This window comes from Myotis myotis, unplaced genomic scaffold (assembly GCF_014108235.1).
Source record: "Myotis myotis isolate mMyoMyo1 unplaced genomic scaffold, mMyoMyo1.p scaffold_m19_p_3, whole genome shotgun sequence".
NCBI classification, from domain to species: domain Eukaryota; kingdom Metazoa; phylum Chordata; class Mammalia; order Chiroptera; family Vespertilionidae; genus Myotis; species Myotis myotis.
Window position 1 is genome coordinate 208,308,272 of NW_023416335.1, and position 20,035 is coordinate 208,328,306.

The window sequence follows — 20,035 nt, forward strand, 5'->3', positions numbered from 1 at the left end:
GAATCCTAAATCAATGTTCTTTTTATGAGGGGAATAAAGGAAGGAACAAAAAATCTGGTAGAACCCGTTGTACCAAGTATTTCTCTACGAACAATTGCTCTAATAGGTCAGAACTGGGAGGTGACTGAAGCCCATCTTGGGGTCACTCCACCTGTCCCTGGTGGTGCTTTCAGAGGTGCAGGGCCATGGGGGAGGGGACTGAGTTAAGTACACAGTTGGCCTGTTCTTGGATCCATATAAGGAATGAATAGCATTATGGAACATTTTCTGAAGCCCAGCAGGACTTGTGGGGATTTGATGGAGAACAGCAATGAATACTGTCTTTATATGTGTAAACACAAAGCACATAAGTGCATGCTCTGTAAACACTCAAATGACTGTTTCATAAGGGCTTCCCAACTTTCTCTGAGAGAGAATGTCTCTGAATTCCACCGAAAAGGCAGAGAGGAGTAGAGAGTGAATTAATTTGGTTGGCTTGCTTTTCTCATTTTCTTTCCATTCAAACCTGAATGTCAAAGAGCTTTGTTCTCAAGTATCTATCCAGCAGACTCCTGCACGGGAAGCCCAGTATGAAAGTGAGACTACATCAGCTTTCTCTATTGCACAGTGCTTTACACTTGCAAATATATTTGATTAATGCAAAATGGGACCTTGAAATTTTGGTCAAATCAAAGCTGGCTTGATTATTCTTGATATTTTATCTTATCCTAAGAAGCTTATTCTCTACGTAAGACATCAGACTGCAAATTTAAATACAGACTTTCACTAAAATGCCTGAAGTAAGAAAAAAACAACAGTAACACACCACCATGCTTAGAGCATAAGGACAAAAGAGAATAGCTACGCTATTGAAGGTACTGAAATGGTTTTGCTAGTTTGGAGAAAATGCTGAAATCACTTTTGAAAGAGAACTTCAGATTTAATTCTGAGTTAAGAGACTCTGCCTACAGACAGGAACATTCCATACTGGTAAATCCTTTTCATTTTTCAATAATTCCACTGCCTTGTTCCAGGTACTGTAATTATTGAATATTATTTTATATTCCATTATACTGTGAATCTAATAATGGGTGTTATATTCCAGCGGAGCTATTGCTGTGATCAATTCTCCTGTTGGTCTAATAAATAATATCCAATTACAGCTACAAAGCAGAGAGCTGGCAAGCATGACAGAAAATGGATCCCAAAATATGTCTTTCTGTGGTTTAACAAAGGAACTGAAGGAGCTCCTACTTTAGTAATTATGTTAATCAAAAGAAATAGGATCTGAGGATAATAAGGCCATTTCTCTAAGCCACAGTTACAAATTATTAATATAGCAGGATGCTCTGGATTGCTCATTGATATATTGGTATAAAGTAGACAAGCCACTAATTTAAAATGGATATTTAATGTGAAACTTAACATATTTGACATGAAATATGAAACATGAAATATGAAACATGAAATATGAAACCCCATATAATTGTAATAAGTTGGAATAGCTATAATTTCCCTATGGTCTGTGTTAAGTGTATGTGTGTGTATATATGTGCATGAATGTAAACACACAACTGTAGGTTCTGAGAACTTTTTATTGTTTATCACTACATTTAACTGTATTATATTATATCAAAATATTAAAATAAGAAAACATATTTGGAAAATGTAGCTATGAAATATGTCAAGTATATTACTTCTTCCAATATAATTTGAGTTAATGGTTTAACTTCTCATAGGAAAATAGAATTGTAGACACACTTAAAGGTGCTTTTTTTTTTTTAATCCTCACCTGAGGATATTTTTCCATTGATTTTTAGAGAGAGTGGAAAAGAGAGGGAAAGACAGAGATAAATATCAATGTGAGAGAAACACATCGATTGGGTGCTTACTGCAGGCGCCCAACCAGGGCCCAGGCCGGGGAGGAGCCTGCAACTGAGGATATATGCCCTTGACTGGAGTCAAACCCAGGATCCTTCTGTCAGCAGGCCGAGGCTCTATCCACTGAGCCAAACTGGCTAGGGCAAAGGTACTTTTCTTTTAAAATTTCTTCAAGCGGACAGCTGAAGACTTCCAGGCCATGAATATGGATCATATAAAACAGGTAGAGGATTCTCATTATTAAATGTCACAATTACAGTTCCATTAATAATAAAAATTGTAATTTCTTCAATAGATTACCATTATAAAACTGAGGCTGAAATGTCTCTGGGAAGCTGGCGATCATTAGTACCTCGATGTTGCCAGCCTTTCAGGCTGGAGTGGAGTCTGGTCTCCAGCACGCTAAGGCCTCCATGCTTCACGGAGCACACTCCAGGCCAAACAGATGAGCTGCGGTCTGAAGGTCAAGTGCTTGTGATTGTCAGACCAAGCCTTATAATGCCGGTAACACCCTATGGGTGACTTTAGGAGAGTCAGAAGTTAAGCTAGATTGGGTCAGGGGTTAAATTCTGACATGAATTAAATATGTGAAATGCTTGAAATGGTACCTGGCACATGGTAAACACTATGTAGTTACTGGGTATTGTTGGTTATGAAACAGTCAGAAGAAGTGGAATCACAAGGGATTCAAAATGGGACCTTGAAATTTTGGTCAAATCAAAGCTGGTTTGATTATTCTTGTATCTTGTATCTTACCCTGCCGTGGGTCGACTGGAAGCGATGGGAACCTGAACACACCAGGTATTCCCCCTCCCCCTGAGAACCCCGTACATATAGACCACAAGCATGACGCATGCCCTTTGTGCCCACCAATTCTTGCATTTAAGGCCAAGAGAACTGTTGTGCTGTGGAAAGATGACGATGAGAACTACAATTCTTAAACTTTTTCCTCATTAGATGTACAGACCAACAGTAAAATTTCTTACTTCAATACTGAGTAGAAATCACATCTAAATCTGCAACACTGCAACAAACCTTTAAATATCATTTAAATTGTGCACTCAGAGGAAGTGCTATTTCTCATGAAGCATGAGCACTCTACTACTCAAAATAAGCAAAAAAAGAAACCCCCAAAAACCCACATACCACCAACAAACGACAACAAAACCCCAAAACAACCCCTCCAAATCCCGCCTATTAAAACTTAATATATTATATATGTCCCTTTGAAAAACACCTCACTGACTACCTAAGAGGACATATTCCATTTCCTTCCACCCCCAGACAGAAGCAGTTGTATGATCCTGGTTCTTATAGCTCTTTGCTTATCCTAATATACAAAAAGCCAGGGGCCGTCACAACTGAAACAACCAGACAGATGACCAAACAGCAGGCTGTGGGGGGCGATCAGGCCGGCAGGGGGTTAGTGAGGGACGACCAAACGACTGAACAGCAGGCTGTGTGAGGCAACCAGGCCAGCGGCGGGGGGGGCAGTTAGGAGCGATCAGGCTGGCAGGCAGGTGAGCAGTTAGGAGCCAGCAGTCCAGGATTGTGAGAGGGATGTCCAACTGCCGGTTTAGGCCCAATTCCTGGGATTGGTGAGGGTGCAGGCTGGTCTGAGGGAACCCCCCCTTCCCGTGCACAAATTTAGTGCACTTGGCAGGGTCCCTCAGCCTAGCCTGTGCCCTCTCGCAGTTTGGGAGCCCTTGGGAGAGCCCAGTGGGGAGCAGGCCTAAGCCTACCTAAGTCAGACATCCTTAGCGCTGCTGAGGAGGTGGGAGAGGCTCCCGCAATCACCACTGCACCAGCTGTGAGCCTGGCTTCTGGCTGAGTGGCGCTTCCCCTGTGGGAGTGTACTGACCACCAGGGGGCAGCTCCTGCGTTGAGTGTCTGCCCCCTGGTGGTCAGTGTGTGTCATAGCAACCGCTCATTCTGCCATTTGGTCAATTTGCATATTAGCCTTTTATTTTATAGGATAGGATTGATAGCATTATATTGTAATTTATCTATTAATGATTTATCTTTTTATTACAGCATTTATTTTCATTCATTCATTAATGCAACAATTATATTGGGAATAGAACATTATTATGAACTATGCCTAAAAATACAAAAGCCAGCCTAGCCAGCAAGGCTTAGTGGTTGGGCATCAATCTATGAACCAGGAGGTCACTGTTCAATTACCTGTCAGGGCACATACCCAGACTGCAGACTGGATCCCCAGTAGGGGGCATGCAGGAAGCAGCCAATCAGTGATTCTTTCTCATCACTAATGTTGCTATCTCTCTCTCCCTCTTCCTTCCTCCCTCTGAAGTCAATAAAAGCATATTAAAAAAAAAACTTTCAGAAAGGAAAAATAAAATTGTTTTAAAGTAAAAGCTCAATGGATGTGGATGGATTAAATAATAGATTAGATAAAACTGAAGTGAGAATTAGCAGCAGGGAGGTGGTTGGAATAAGTTGAACCAGACCTGGGTGTCCCACATCAGGGGGCTCCCAGGGTATACTCATATTCACCCCACAAGACAGCCAGCATTTGGGTACCTGCCATAGAGAGGGCATGGAGGCCATATCAGCCAAAGAAGCAACAGCCAATAGATGTATGTCCACCACCGTGGCCAGATGAGGGAGAGCAGACACTTGTCCCTTACTCCCTGTCCTCTGTCCTAATACCCAAGTAGAGCTGAGTTCAAAGGAGGGAGCTGTGACCCATAGGCTGCTTGGTCCCATAAGTGGGCCTCCAGAAGAATAAAATAGGATCCCGGGGGGAGAGGGCAGCCAGCCTCAAAGCACAGAGGTATGACAGTACCTGTGTGTTGGGGAATCTTTCAGTAAATCAGAGTGGCTGGCATGGAATGGGGCAGAAACGAGGCTGGAAGGAGAGGTGGCACTCCGATTAGATGTGAGTTTGGCCTTCCTCCTCACATCCATATTTTTTTCCTCTTTGATCTCTGTGCTATATTATTGAATGATTTCTTTGTACCTATCTTCTAGTTCCCAATTTTCTCTTTTTCAAATCTGTCTAATCATCTATCCCTTATTGATTGCATTTTTCCCATAAGCATTTCATACTCAGCTGTTTAATATTCTGCAGCTAATCATTCATAGCTGAAACCCTTGTAGGCTAACCCTGTGGTTTGTGTCTCGTAGACTCTGTCATGCAGGTTTGTTCCTCGTGTTTCTGGCTGTCACTGATGGTGACATCGTGCTTGACTGAGGTTAACCTGTAAGAGTCCGGGGGAGGGGAATCCGTATAGAGCAACAGCAGAGCAGACTTTTTGGACACTTTTGACAATCCAGCATGGAGTCACTGTAGCCATGACAGTTATGTCAAGTGCTATGTCAAGACTGAGGTAACCAGAACACCCTTTGGTAGAGTCTGAAGCACCCAAAGCCACAAGTCTGGGCACTCAGAGTGGGACCTCCACCCCTGGGGGGCTATAAGAACTCAGAGCTCCAACACTGAGCCACACCAACTGTACCACGGTCATACTGGGAGCCCTGCTGGACTTCCATCCACTGGTCACTGCAGCCACCTGGCTTGAGAACAATGCCCACCTCTCCACCTGTGGACACACCAGTGACCCAGTGACTGGGACTGTGTGTCCAGCACTCGCTCGTTCCTGTAAGCTCCCCACCTCTGTGTGTGTCTCTCCTGGCTGATTGGGGAGGTTTCCCCTAATGAACCTGGCAGTGTGGAAAGACAGAGGCGTGTGTGATGCTTCCATGCTCACGACAGGGTCTTTGTCAGGCTGCTTTCCTCCAGGAAGAATCTGTAGTCCAGGAGCAGGACTACAGGCCTAGAGCCGGTATACCTCCTTGAGCACTTCATTTAATGCTGCAGTTGAGGCTCCACCTCCGGCTGGGTTGGCTCCAGCCTAGTGTTCTGATTGTGATGCTGATACCAGCATTGGCCTCAGGGAACCTGCCTTTACACTCAGCCCCCTGCTCTAGTCAGGTTTCAGTCCTCAGGCCTACTGCGGGTTGTCCGCTTTTGTGCTGTTTTGCCCATGGAGATTTCCTTTCACTCCCACGCATCCACCAATGCACTAAAAGGCATCTTTTATCCAGAATCTAGTTGTGTGGGTCTTTTTTTTAACAGCAGGAGGACCTCCACATTGCTGAAAATGAAAGAAGTCAGGAGTATAGTTTTTATCCTGCAGATAATGAAAAGCCATTAAAGGCTGCTTTGAAGTTTTGTGTGTTATCCAGCTCACTGGGGAGATCGCCAGGCAGACAGACAGGACTGAGACTCAGGCAAGGAGATCGCTGACCAAGGTATTGCAACAGCGCAAGTAACAGATGACAAAGGCCCGCGAAACAGGCATAGAGATGACACTTAAAATATGATCATCAAAGAATTGTCACAACTTAGTGATTGAATATTTCTGAATAATTAGGCTTTCTCCAAGTTTATAGGAAGCAAGGACTGGTGACTATCACTATCAAAGTACTAAGCATTCCTTTCTGGGTTTTCCTTTTCTCAGTACAATGAGTGAAATACTTCTGCAGGGGTTCAAACAAGCTGCCCCAAGATGTGTCACTCTAGAGCAGTGGTTCTCAGCCTTCTGGCCCTTGAAATACAGTTCCTCATGTTGTGACCCAACCATAAAATTATTTTCGTTGCTACTTCATCACTGTAATGTTGCTACTGTTTTGAATCGCAATGTAAATATCTGATATGCAGGATGGTCTTAGGCGACTCCTGTGAAAGGGTCGTTTGACCGCCAAAGGGGTCGCGACCCACAGGTTGAGAACCGCTGCTCTAGAGTGTCGATTATGTCAGGCTGGAAACAATCAAGGCCTAGAAAGCTCAGGAAGAACCGTAGGCCTCGCCCCAAATGCCTAAAAGAATGTAACGTGGAGGACCTACTCCAGGAAGGGAGCTACCTTCATAGATAACTAGTTTAATCTAAAGTAGGGAGGAAGCTAGCAAGGCCTGTTTGATCGAAATCCATCCTATGTCCCATTGTTAAGGATGGCCCAGCAAATATTTATTTACTACACATTAACGTATTCATCCCCTTGTGAACTGCCTTACTTCCTGTTTGAAGTCCTGGACCCCAACTTCCCCCTCCTTGCCATCAAATGGCATATATGCCTCATTTTTCCTGTCTTTGGAATTTTCATGCATATGTGAATTTCCCATGTGCACATGTTAATATTTAATTTCTCCTGTTAATCTTTTGTATGTCATTTGGATTCTTCGACCAGCCAGAAAGAACTAAGTGGGAAAGAGGAAAGTGTCCCATCTCCAACACCTCTGATGTAAAACACCTTTTTCATTTATATTTACTAAAACATTTGACCTTGGCATGAGCCACGACTGAGCTATCAGGATTTGTGACTGCTGTGGCCCTTTGCTTACCTTGTCTCAGGCCACAAGGCATGATGATCCAAAAGAAACACCTGCTGCAAAAGTCTAAGGCACCTCCAGAGCTCCTCTGTAGTGCAACAGTGCAGCCACCACACACACACACACACACACACACGCACACACACACACACACACACACACACACGCACACACACACACGCACTATAAAATCTTTAGAAAGGAAAAGAGAACATTTGTAGGAGTCTAATCCACCTCTCAGAAACTAGGTCATTCCTTGTCTACTCTGCCCAGTCCTCTGAAGCATCCATACACTGTTGTGTGGAAGACAGTAATACGAATTGGAAAAAGTTAAGTACCACTATTTCCATTTCATTAAAACTGCTAACTTCAGGGAAAATGAGGCTGTAGTTTGTACACGTCGGACCTGTTGGATTATAATCAACAACAAGGGCAAAAGAATTAGCTACTTACTAGATGTCTCAGCATTTACTGCAGGACTGAGCGTGTGTGCTGATGACCTACTTTCAAAGTGTGTTGTGCGTTTTATTTTTTTATGGTAATGAAATGCTCATATCTCTCAAATGCACAACAGACATACAACCACCATCTAGATAGCACAGTTAGAATTTTTAAAAATTATGTGTTTCAAGGAGAGACATTGGAGGAAGGATGCAGAGAGCATGGCCTAACAACCTAATAGCAAGGCGGTGCTGTTAGATATCAGTGGACACAGGCAGAACGAGAGGTGGACAACTTAGGAACAATGGGATAAGCTTCCTCTCAGCAGAAGGCAGGGTGAAGAGATGCCAGAACTAGGGAGCAAATATTTCCCCCATCCCCAAAGCAATAAGGCCAAGCCGTCCCTGAAACTTTGAGGCCATCCTCAAGAGGAAGAGGGAGAAAGGGAAATCCCGAATTGACTAAATTTAAACTGGAGGATGACTGAGAAAACAGAATGACCAAGTTTATATTTTCTGCCACCAAAAAACTTAAGATTATCTTGAATTATAGACAAATATAGGGACTACTTTTGGCACAGTTGAGGCCATAGCTTGAAAACATCACACCCGTGACTCAAATGTAAGTGGGAAAGACTCTTCCATCCCCCGACAGCCCTTTGTCTTTCTTCCCCCACCGCTTCTAATTAAGACAGCTCCTTAGCTCTCTCCCTGCTCTCCAGATCTTCCTGCCTCTAAAACCCACTAACATGAGTAACAACAGCTGGAACTGGGACGAGATCACCCATACTGTGTCTCTGGGTTTCTGCCACACTAGAGACAGATCCTGGTTTTAGACCAGATTTGAAGTGATATGAAAGAAAAAGCTAAATAAATAATATTTGGGCCAACACCAATTGCCCATGTGCATTCCCTCTCTATATCCTTGAACATTATTTCAAACCAGAGGCCCAGTGCACAGATTCATGCACCAGTGGGGTCCCTCAGCCTGGCCTGTGCCTTCTCGCAATCTGGGACACCTTGGGGGATATAGTACTGCATGAAGCGGCAGGAGGCCAGGGTGCCGCTCCCGCTCATCCTGGTCCTACCGCTCCTGCCACTGCCGCTTGGTAGCGCTGCGCGGAGGCGGGAGAGGCTCGCGCTTGCCAGCGTGAGTCCAGCATCTGGTGCCTGTTGGTCAGCTGAGCAGCACTTCTGCTGTGGGAGTGCACTGACCACCAGGGGGCAGCTCCTGCATTGAGCACCTGCCCTCTGGTGGTCAGTGCGCATCATAGTTACCACTGGTCATCTGGTCGCTTAGGCTTTTATATATATAGACTAGGGGTCCAGTGCACGAATTTGTGCACCTTGAATGAAACTGTGAGCCGCAAGGCTGTGGTGGGCACAGGGGCAGGTCTTGGCCCATCCTTTGCACTCCCGCCTCGGCCCTCTTGCTGTGGACCTTGGTCCCCTGTCTGCCGGCAGCCCCACTCCCGCCACTGCTCCCATGCGCTGATGGTGCCGGCCCTGCTCGCACCCACTGATGCTGACAGTGCAGAGTGATTGGGGCCGGTGCCAGCAGTGGGTGTGAGCGGCGGCTGCTGCCCCCATCACCCCTCAGGAGCATGGGGAGGTGGATAAGCCCTCAGGGGCAATCAAGGCCAGCAGCCGCTGCTCTCACCTGCTGACGGCACTGAGTGATCAGGACCAGCGCCAGGCGCTGGCAATGGGTATAAGCAGGGCCAGTGCCAGCAGTGGGTGTGAGCAGCAGCTCTGGCACCAGCAGCGGGTGCAAGCAGCGGCTGCCAGCCCCAACTGCTCCTCAGGAGCAGGGGGAGGTGAAGCCCTGAGGGGCAATCAGGGCCGGCAGCTGTTGCTTGCACCCACTGACGGTGCTGAGCAATCGGGGCCAGCACTGGATGCCGGCAGCAGGTGTGTGCGGCGGTTCCGGGTTGGCAGCGGGTGCAAGCACCAGGCAGGACCGCAGTGCATGGGAGCAAAGAATTTTCAGTAACCCTAGAGGCTCACCCCGATGACAGTGACTAGTGCCCTGCCTTGGCCTGGCGCCCCCCCCCCCGCCCCCCCCGCCCCATCACCTGCTCCACCATCCCGCTGCGGCCGACGTCCACCATGTTCCACATGTGCCCCCTGGTGATCAGTGCACGTCATAGCAACCAGTTGTTTGGTTGTCCTATTGTTCGGTCTATTTGCATATTAGGATTTTATATATAAAGATGGTATGTGTTCTGAGTACTTTCACCTTTTAAACAGACTCTCTTTAGCTAACATAACAATTTAGTGTCAACTAGGGATGAGAAAGATTCCTCAAAGGATGACTCTGCTGGTAGTGAACCTCACTGGTGAACTTAAGAGTCCACCCACTGTGCTGCTCATACTGCTCTTCTTTTAAAACACTATGATGAATCTTCTCTGAAGACACTTTCAAAGTATATGCAAAAAATACAGAAACATCATTTCAAATGATACTCACTTAGCCAAGTAATATTTAGTGGAGCTCTTATTAGGTGGCTAAGCACTGGATTAGAGACAAAGAATACAATGATGAACAAGACACAGACCTTCTCTTAAAAAAAACACATAGTCAGCCAGCACACCAAGTACACTTGCTCCTTCTGTGGCAAAAACAAGATGAAGAGGTGAGTTGTGGGGATCAGGCACTGTGGTTCCTGCATGAAAACAGTAGCTGGTGGTATCTGGATCTACAACACCACTTCTGCCAACACAGTAAAGTCCACCATCAGAAGGCTGAAGAACTGAAAGACCAGTAGAAGCTCTACAATTTGAAACATGCTAGACTATAATAAATGGGTTCATTTGTATAACCAAAATAACTATAGTATAATCAATGGAAGAGAATAGAGAGCCCAGAAATAAACCCAGGTCTATATGTCAATTAATTTGCTACAAAGTAGCCAAGAATATACGATAAGGAAAGGACAATCTCGTCAATAAATGGTGTTGGGAAAACTGCAGCCACATGCAAATGAATGAAACTGGATCACTATTTTACACCATACACAAAAATTAACTTAAAATGGATCAAAGATTTGAGTGTAAGACCTAAAACCATAGAAGTCCTAGAAGAAAACAGGTGGCAACCCTTGTGACGTCGGTCTTGATGATGGTTCTTTGGGTTTGACCCCAAAAGTAAGACAACAAAAACAAAAATAAACCGGGGCTACATCAAACTAAAAAGCTTCTGCACAGCAAAGGAAACCATTACCAGAATGAAAAGGCAACCTACTGAATTGGAAAGAAATGTATTTTCAAACCATGTATCTGAAAAGGGGTTAATATCCAAAATATATGAAGAATCATACAACTCAACAGCAAAAAAACAAACAAACAAAAAACACCCCACAAATGATCTGATTTTAAAAGTGGGCAGAGGATCCAAATAGACATTTTCCCAAAGAAGAAATAAGATGGCTGACAGGTACATGCAAAAGTGCTCAACATCACTAATGATGAAGGGAATGCAAGTCAAAACCACACTGAGATATCACCTCATACCTCTTAGCATGGCTACGATCAAACAGATAAGAAATAAGTGTTAGAGAGACTGGGCATACAGGTCTGTCTTAGTCTGTAACAAAATACCACAGACTGGGTAACTTATAAACAACAGAGAGTTGTTTCTCACAGTTCTGGAGGCTGAAGTCCAAGATCAGGGTGATGGCAATAGTCAGGTTCTGGTGAAAGCTCTTCCCGATAGACTGCTGACTCCTTACCGTGTGCTCCCACATGGTGGATGGGGCTAGGGCAGTGGTCGGCAAAGTCATTAGTCAACAGAGCCAAATATCAACAGTACGATTGAAATTTCTTTTGAGAGCCAAATTTTTTAAACTTAAACTATATAGGTAGGTACATTGTTATTAACTTAATTAGGGTACTCCTAAGGCTTAGGAAGAGCCACACTCAAGGGGCCAAAGAGCCGCAGTTTGCTGACCACGGGGCTAGGGAGCTCTATGGGGTCTCTTTTTATAAATCACTAATTCCATTCATGAGGGTTCCACCCTCGTGACCTATCACCTCCCAAAGGCCCCACCTCCTAATACCATCACCTTGGGCATTAGGTTTTCAACGTATTTGAGGGGAACACAAACATTCAGACCAGAGCGATGCCACCTTGCCTAGGAAGCTCCAGGTTCACATCTGTTATTCTGGTATCACTATTAATTATGCCCCCTTTTCCTTCAAAAATGTCATGGCTTGGACAATAAATTATATGGTCACTTTTCCTGATATGACTGTTTACCTTTCTGGCTTCATCTGGTTCCTTTCCTGACATCCACTTAATCCTAAAACCCTGCTAATTTCTTCCAGGTGTTCTAAGCTGCCAAGCTTCCTCCTACCCTGGTCTCTCACACACTGTTCACTTTACCTAAGATATTCTCTTCTTCACTCCTCACTAGGTCTGGTTCATTCTGTGTAGTAGGGAAAATAGTGTAGTAAACTGTTTTTCAAACTGTGAGTTGTGACCCGGTAAAATCAAGTTTGTGGGTCACATCCAATATTTTTTTTAAAGTAAAACTGTCTAGAATAAAAGAGAAGAGCTCAGAATGCATTGCTGTGGGAAACTGTTTATTGCCTTCACTATCTGATAAGCATAGACAGAGCACTCCCCGAAACCCCCCCCCCCCAAAAGCCGGGTGCCTTTGAAGCCCTCCCAAAGGTCAGAGCTAGGCGCCACCTCTGTTTGTCCAGACAGTGGTAGCTGAAACTACTCCCCCATTTATTATTATGTAAATCCTTGCTGATGGGCTAGTCTGCCTGTTGCAGGGGGTCACCTGCCTAGGGCTATGCTATAGGGGCATCCCAGATCAATAAAAGCTTGGTGAGGCCTGAGCACGGAGGAGAAGTCCTTCGGGACTTGCCGCCTGGTCCCCCAATATTGCAAAATTATCTCGTGTCTTTTTCTCTCATTTGCTGTGCGGCTCCTCTTTCAGATACCGAACCCTACTCCACGCGAGTCGTGGAAGGAAACACTCAACACATTGCCGTAACTACTGTTTGTGAAACTGCTGTTTCGGGTGCTGAGTGATGGTGTGTGGACAGGGTCATGGCGTGAAAGGCATCTCTGACTGGATCAGAGTCAAAAGGTTTGACCCACATCGGCATAGGCTCCGGGATCAGGCTGTTTGATCTAAATCCTGACTTTGCCACTTCCTAGCTTTGTGACCTTGGACAAGTTATTTAAACTGTGTGGATTTTCCTCATTTATCTTAGGAGACCGTTACGAAAATTAAATGAATTAAAATGCTTAAAACTGCACCCAGCACACACCGCGTGTGTTGACCATTTATCATTAGCTAACCTTCAGGTTCTCACTGGAACATCACTTTCTCCAGAAAGCTTCCCCTAACATCCGAAGTCAGGTTAGGTGCCCTCCTGTGTCCTCCCCATCTTAACACTCATCGCACTTGTCTGAGGAGATGTGCCCAGGTCTGATTAGATCACTGGGAGCTACAGAAAGGCGGGTATCTTGTTCATCATTTGGTATCTAGCAGTTAGCATAGTACCTGGCACATAATTGGTATCAGTAAATTTTTGCAGAATTAATAATTTAATCACTCTTGGAAATAGATACACAGCCATTTGTTTTATGCAAATAAAGTCATCTTGGGACTTACACACCTGAGAAGTCACAGTCATTTTGATGAAGAACCTGTCACCTTAGTTTAGATTAAGCCTGATTCTCTTAATTTGAAATGTCAGAGGGTTATATAACTTTTTATAATATACACTCGTTAGCAATGTAGTAAAAGATTTATGTTGGATGGCTTCTTGATCTAAAATTCATAAATAATTTTTAAATCAGCATCTATTAATTTTTCTTTTAATCATTATGATGGAGAAAGTTGGTTGCTGCGTGACAAATAGAAGGTAGCACCTTTATTTATTTATTTATTTGGGGGGCAGTAAAAATAGTATTTTATTCCACCCCCTCCCACTCACCATCTTCCCACAAGCCCCAGTACACTTCTTCCTTCTCGTTTCCATTGCAATGTTACAATCAGAAAACAAATGTGTGTTGTGGGTTTTTTTTGGGGGGGGGGGCGGGATTTGGGGAGGAGTATGGGTAAAAACAGTCCAATTACAGTAGGAATTTTTCCAAATAGGTTATCCACTTAGTCATCATCTTCTCCCTCATCTTCAGGTTCCCATTTTTGCTTCTGAGCCCTTTCTTCAAGATCTTCTTCATCTTCCTTGTTGTTTACTTCCCAGTCATAACCTCTTCATCCTCCTCATTCTCTCCACTCACATCCTCCTCTTCTTCTTCCACTGCCTGAGCACCCTCATCATACTCTTCTTCCTCCTCTTCCTCCTCTACATCGCCCTGGGGCCTGAGGCAGGGGCCTCCTTGTCATCCTTCTAGATATGTAAGTTATGGGAGGAGCCTGAACACGCTTTATCCATAGTCATTCAGGTTGGTTACCTCATAATTGAAAAGGTCTGTCTTGAGGTTTTCTAACTTTTTCAGTGGCTCTATTGTGCTGAGGTCTCTATTTTGTTGACACTTTTTTGGCAATACTTCCAGGCCTCCTGAGATTCTGTTATCGCTTAGTTCAAGCTTCTTAAGTTTGTTTAACTTTGGTAAGTTTGTGACTGAGGTGAAGTCCATGTTGATTGTATTTAAGAACTCCAGGTCTTCAAATTCATCTGTGAGGCCTTCGATTTTGCCTCATTAGACCGACAGTTGTCCAGGACAAGCTCTTTCACATCAGAGGGCGTCCCGCTCCGCAGCTCTAAGTGAATCCATTTGTCCATGTCCATGTTGTGTGCGCTCCCTCTGCAGAGGCCCCTAAGCCAGTGGAATTAAATCAATAAACCCTGAACCCACGGCCACACATTTTAGAATTTGAAGGCTCAACCAGCTCCACTCCAATCTTCAAAAGGTGGTACATTTAAATGTAGTTACCATCCATCTTTCTAGTCCTTTATTTAACTGAGCTCTGCAAATAATTGTGGTTTTGCTCTATTCATTCATTTCAATGTAAGCCTTTAAATAATTTTATCTATGTCTTTTTCATGTATGAATCATGTTTCCCATATTTTTGAAGTAAAAAGGAACAATTAAGTTAAAAGGCATTTTAATTGGCTTAATTAATACCAACTATATAATACATAGTTACTATGTTGATAACCACTCAAAGTTCCCTAATCAGTTCTTTCATATGAAGAATGCTTTGCAATGCTCTGGTGATTGACATAGACTATTTCAGGGAAATGTGAAAGTGTACAGCAACTACCCTCAAAATGGAAGACATCAATCAGTGCCCAGTTTATGAGCAACATATAAAAAGAAGGTGCAACTGCTAAAAAAGTATTGCGTTACCAGGGGGGACAACGAGCAGAGCCCAGAGCAGTGCTGTGCTAACGGCAGATTCCCCTGACACCTGGGGGTGGTCTGGGGAACCCCCGTACAATTCTCTTACTAAGTCAGATGGACACATATGTCAGATGATGAGGAGGGCTACAAAGAAAATAAAGCAGAGAAGAGGGGTAGGGAGTGCCAATCGTGGGTGGGGTGTCAGTTTTTAATAAAAGGTTCAGGAAGACCTCCCTAGACTGTGACATTTCAGCAGGACATGAAAAGAGGGGAGAGAGAGAGAGACAAAGAGTGAGACACCGAGGGAGCACCATGGGTACAGGACGCGGGAGTGACCTTCAGAAAAAAAGGTCCTCCTCTGGCACACTGTAAAGGAAGCTAAGACTTCATAAAATGGGACCGGGAATGCATCTGTTATGTACTCAGCCACCTTCCAATGGCCCTGGAGGATGCTCCTTTCACCAAGGCATTAAAAACTGTCCAGTGATGGGCACCAGCACTGCTGAAGAGCTTTGTGGTGCTCGTCATCTGTAGGCTGAAGATGACAGTGGGTGATGCAGTGGAATCAGGTCCCCTGATCTCTATGGAAATGATGGCATCCTGGAACGGTAGAAGCCAGATGGTTGTGCTTAACTCTTGGAGACAACTAGGCACAATAACCATAGTAAGCCACAGGGATACAAAGATATCAGCTTTTTGTTGTTTTTTACTTTCAAGGATGTATCATAATGGTTAATGAATCACAAGACCTATAGGAAATAGATAAGCAGCCTACTACGTGCTGCTAGAAATACATAGATGGAAGACTTAACTACTGTCATCATGGTGGGTTCGTGGCCTCTTACCCAATTCCTAAGCCTAAGCCAGTTCACAGAGCCAGAGCCTCTTGATTGAGGGGAAGGTAAGATCCCTTTGAGGAAGAATCCTGAAATTCCACCACAGGCATACAGAGTAAATCTTGCTCTAAGAGTCTAAGCCTTCCCTACAGGTACCTGAAGCCATTTACAACAACAACTGTACTGGGAAAGGGAAATTCACAGAATTTCCAGGTCTTGTTAGATGCTGGCTCTTAACTAACACTTATCTCTGGAGATCCAACAACTGCACTGTAGTCTACTAAGCAGAGATTTATGGAAATCAGGTGGCACATGAAGTCTTGGCCTAGGCTCCACCCCACAATGGGCCTAGTAAAACCACAGACCTACCTCCAGCTATTTCCATGGTCTCAGAACGTATGATGGGAATAGAACACTCAGTAACTGGCAGAATCCCCACATCGGTTCCATGACCCATGGAATTCAGGCTATTATGGTTAGAAGAACCAGGTAGAAGCCCTCAGAATTATACCCCCTTGCCCCCCCCCCAAAAAAAAATATTTCAGTGGAGACTTCAAAGATTACTGTCACCATCAAATACTTGATTCTTATCACATTCCAGTATCACCTGCCTGCTTTTCTGAAAAGCCAGATGGATTGTGGAGAATGACTGTAGGTTATTGCAAATATAATCAGGTGGTGATGCCAATCATAGCTGTAGTTCCAGCTGTGGGATCCTTACCCTCAGCCTAGAAATGTTTTTCCAAAAGCTATTAATAAAGATAATTAGAATCAGTTAGCTTCATGTGACTGGGACAAGTATACCTTGATTGTCTTGCCTCACAGCTATGTCAACTCTGCTCTATTAAGAGGGACCTGGATTTCCTTGATATCCCACAGAACATCACACTGGTCCATTGCAGTGATGATACAGTGCTAACTGGACGTACTAAGCAGGGAGCAGCCAGCACTCCTGGTGCTGCCTGCATGCAGAGGTGGGCGGTAAGTCCTGGGAAAGGCCAAGGGCCGCCACGCCTGTGCAATGTTTATACCGTGGTCAGCAGCGGGTCAGGCTGTCCTCTCTAACGGGAGAGGCAAGTTGGTGCCCCTCAAACTGCCCAACACACACACAAAATCACAGTAATCATGGCCTCTTTGAATTTTGGAGGCAATGTAAACCACATTTGGGTGTTCTGCTCTGATCATTTACCCCCGTTTTGAGTGCTCATCAAAGCAAGAAAGGGTTGTGCAGCAGGCCCAGCCCACTGCATAGGCTGCCTGGACAGTACAACCTGGAACCAATGCAACTGCCTGAGGCAGAGACAGATGCTAAATGCAGCCTCTTACGAGCCCAGTAGGAAATCACAAAGCTGATCTCTAGGGCTTTGGAGGAAGGCCATGCCTTCTCTTGCCTACACCATAGGATGCCAAATAACTATGTGCCCACCATGTAATGGGTATTATCTGGGTCACAGAACTTAAAAGTGGACATGAACAGCAGCTCCATTGTGAAATCAAAATGACACGTGAGATCAGATCAAGCCAGTCCAGAAGCTCCTGTAAACCACACAAGCAGATGACTCAGACTCCTTGGAGCCTGTTCCCACTCCTTTTTGCCACTCATAAACTTACACCTGTAGCTCCCTGGAGAACTGACAGTTAGGAGGGAAAAGTGCAGGGTTGGTTTACAGATGAATCTGTAAGGTATGCCAGCAGTAGCCAGAAGTGGGTAACTGCTTAATTATAGCTCTACTCAGAAGTGCCCCTGAAAGACAGTAGGAAAATCCTCCAAAGTAGAATTGCAAACAGTACATCCAGATACACACTTCATGTGGAAAACAAGATGCAATTCAAGGGCAGTGGCTGATGGGTGCACTCAGGAACCTGGAAAGAATACGACTGGGAGATTAGTGATAAAGAAATCTGTGGCTGGACCTCTCAGGATGTATGTGCGTATTATGTGAAGATATTTATGTGCTATATAAAGGCCGACAAGGGGACATTTACTGTGGAAGAGGCCCTCAAAAATCAGGTGGCAAGATGCTCTGTTTAATGGCCATCAATCACTCTTTCCCTGGTCACCGCAGTGGATCAATGAATTTGGCCATGTTCCAGGGATGGAGGTTACGCATGGGTGCAACAACATAACTTCCCCTCACCAAGGTGACCTGGCTACAAAGCTGCTGGGAGTAGAGTGAATTTTCCACCCCAGGCATGGTACCACTTTCCAGGGAAAACGGCCAGCTGCCTGTGTCAGGCTGGTTATACTAGACCCTCCATTATGAAGGGTGCCATACTTTGTCTTCATGACCTCATGGGTGCAGAGCTGCCTTCCCTGTCCGCAGCCCTCCCACCAGCACCACCGTTAGTGAACCTACCGAATACCTCGTCTATTTTCCCACCATCTCACAAACACCCCTACACATACCATTCCAGAGAATGAAAAAAATACTTTCCAATTCTTTTTATGAATCTAGCAAAATATCAGTGTCAAAACATGACAAAGAGAATATGAGAAAAGACATTTCTGGTGAATTTTACTCCTAGATATGGATGCAAAACTCCTAAACAAAACATTAGCAAATCAAACCCAGCAATAAATAATATATATATATATATATATATATATATATATATATATATATATATATATAAAATCATATATCATGGCAAAATTGGGCTTTTATCGGGAATTTAAGGTTGTTTTACTATTTGGAAATCAGCTAATACACAAAATTAACAGCTCAAAGGAGAAAAAGCTATAACCATTAATATAGATGCTAAAAATGGAGAAATTTAACATATATTTATGAGAAAAGTGTTAAATTAGGAATGGAGATCTGCAGAAATGCATATAATAAGCCTGTTTTAATGGCAAATGGTGAAATCATTCTCCTTAAGACACAGACTAAGTCCAGGAAGCTCACGATCACATTTTCATTCAGCACTGTCTGAGAGGTTCTACCTACACGGCGAGGTAAGAAAACAAAATATATGGTTTAAAAACCAAGAAACAAATCTGCCATCTTTCACAGATGATATGATTTTCAATATAAGAAACCCAGTAAAATCTACAGATAAATTAGGAAAATTGGTAAGAATTAATTAAGCAAGGTTACTAGTTATAAAATCAATGTACAAAAATTAATTTCACTCACGTTCACCATCAATATTTAGAAAATACAATTTAGAAAATGATATATTTTACAGTAGCTACCAAAGTACATAAAGTACCCAGGACTAAATCTAATAAAAGATATACAAGACCTGTATGGAGAAAACTATAAAATATAATACTTTAGCCATGGTTAGGTGGCTCAGTTGGTTGAAGCACCAAAGGGCTGTGGGTTTGATTCCCAGTCAGGGCACATACCTAGGTTGCAGGTTCAATCTCCGGTCGGGGTGAGTACAGGAGGCACCAATTGATGTTTCTCTCTCACATCAATGTCTGTCTGTCTGTCTGTCTGTCTCTCTTTCCTTCTCTCTCTCTCTCTCTCTCAAAATACTTCCTTGAGTGAGGATAAAAATAGATAAGTAAATATAATATCATACAGTAAAGAAGATTTAAATGAACAGAATAATTTGATATTGTAAAAATGTCATTTGTCCAAATTGATTTCAAGATTGATAGTGCCAATCAAAACTGCAGTGGAGTGGGGGCTATTTTTTTTTTCAAGGAACTTGACAAACTTTTTTGTAGAAAAGCAAAAAGTAAAAAATAGACAAAACACTCCTGATGAAGGAAGTCATCAAGAATTATTGCCAAGGTAGAGTAATTAAAACTATTTGTTGGTTCAGGGATAATCAAATCATTTGCAGAACAGAATACAGAGCTCAGAAACAAATCCACGCACATGTGCAAACTTGCTTTAGGATACAGATGGCATTACAGTTCAGCTAGGAAAAAACAGACTTTGCAATAAAATGATACTGGGACAGCTGGATATCCATTTAGAAATAAAATTAGACTCCTGCTTCCATCATACACAAAATCAATACCAGCTGCATTAAAATTTTAATTGTGGAAAGCAAAACTAGAAATTTTTAACTTATGTAGAAGTATCTTTATAGTCTTCTGACAAGGAAAAAAATTTAAAAAATAACAAGATACAGAAAGTACAAATCATAGGAATAAAATTCTACCTCATTAAAACTGAGAACTTATTATTCAAAAGACTCTTTACAAAGTGGAAAGATAAGTCATAAATTGGACAAATGTATTTTAAAAATG

At 43.5% G+C, this 20,035-nt stretch overlaps 1 protein-coding gene and 1 pseudogene across 1 annotated transcript in view; both read right to left on the bottom strand.

Annotated features, from left to right (window-relative positions):
* Nucleotides 1–20,035, bottom strand: part of ENTHD1 (ENTH domain containing 1) — an 82,452-nt gene that overhangs the window by 15,781 nt on the left and 46,636 nt on the right. The gene's annotated exons all lie outside the window — the stretch shown is intronic.
* On the bottom strand, nt 13,788–14,433 carry LOC118652047 (annotated as a pseudogene).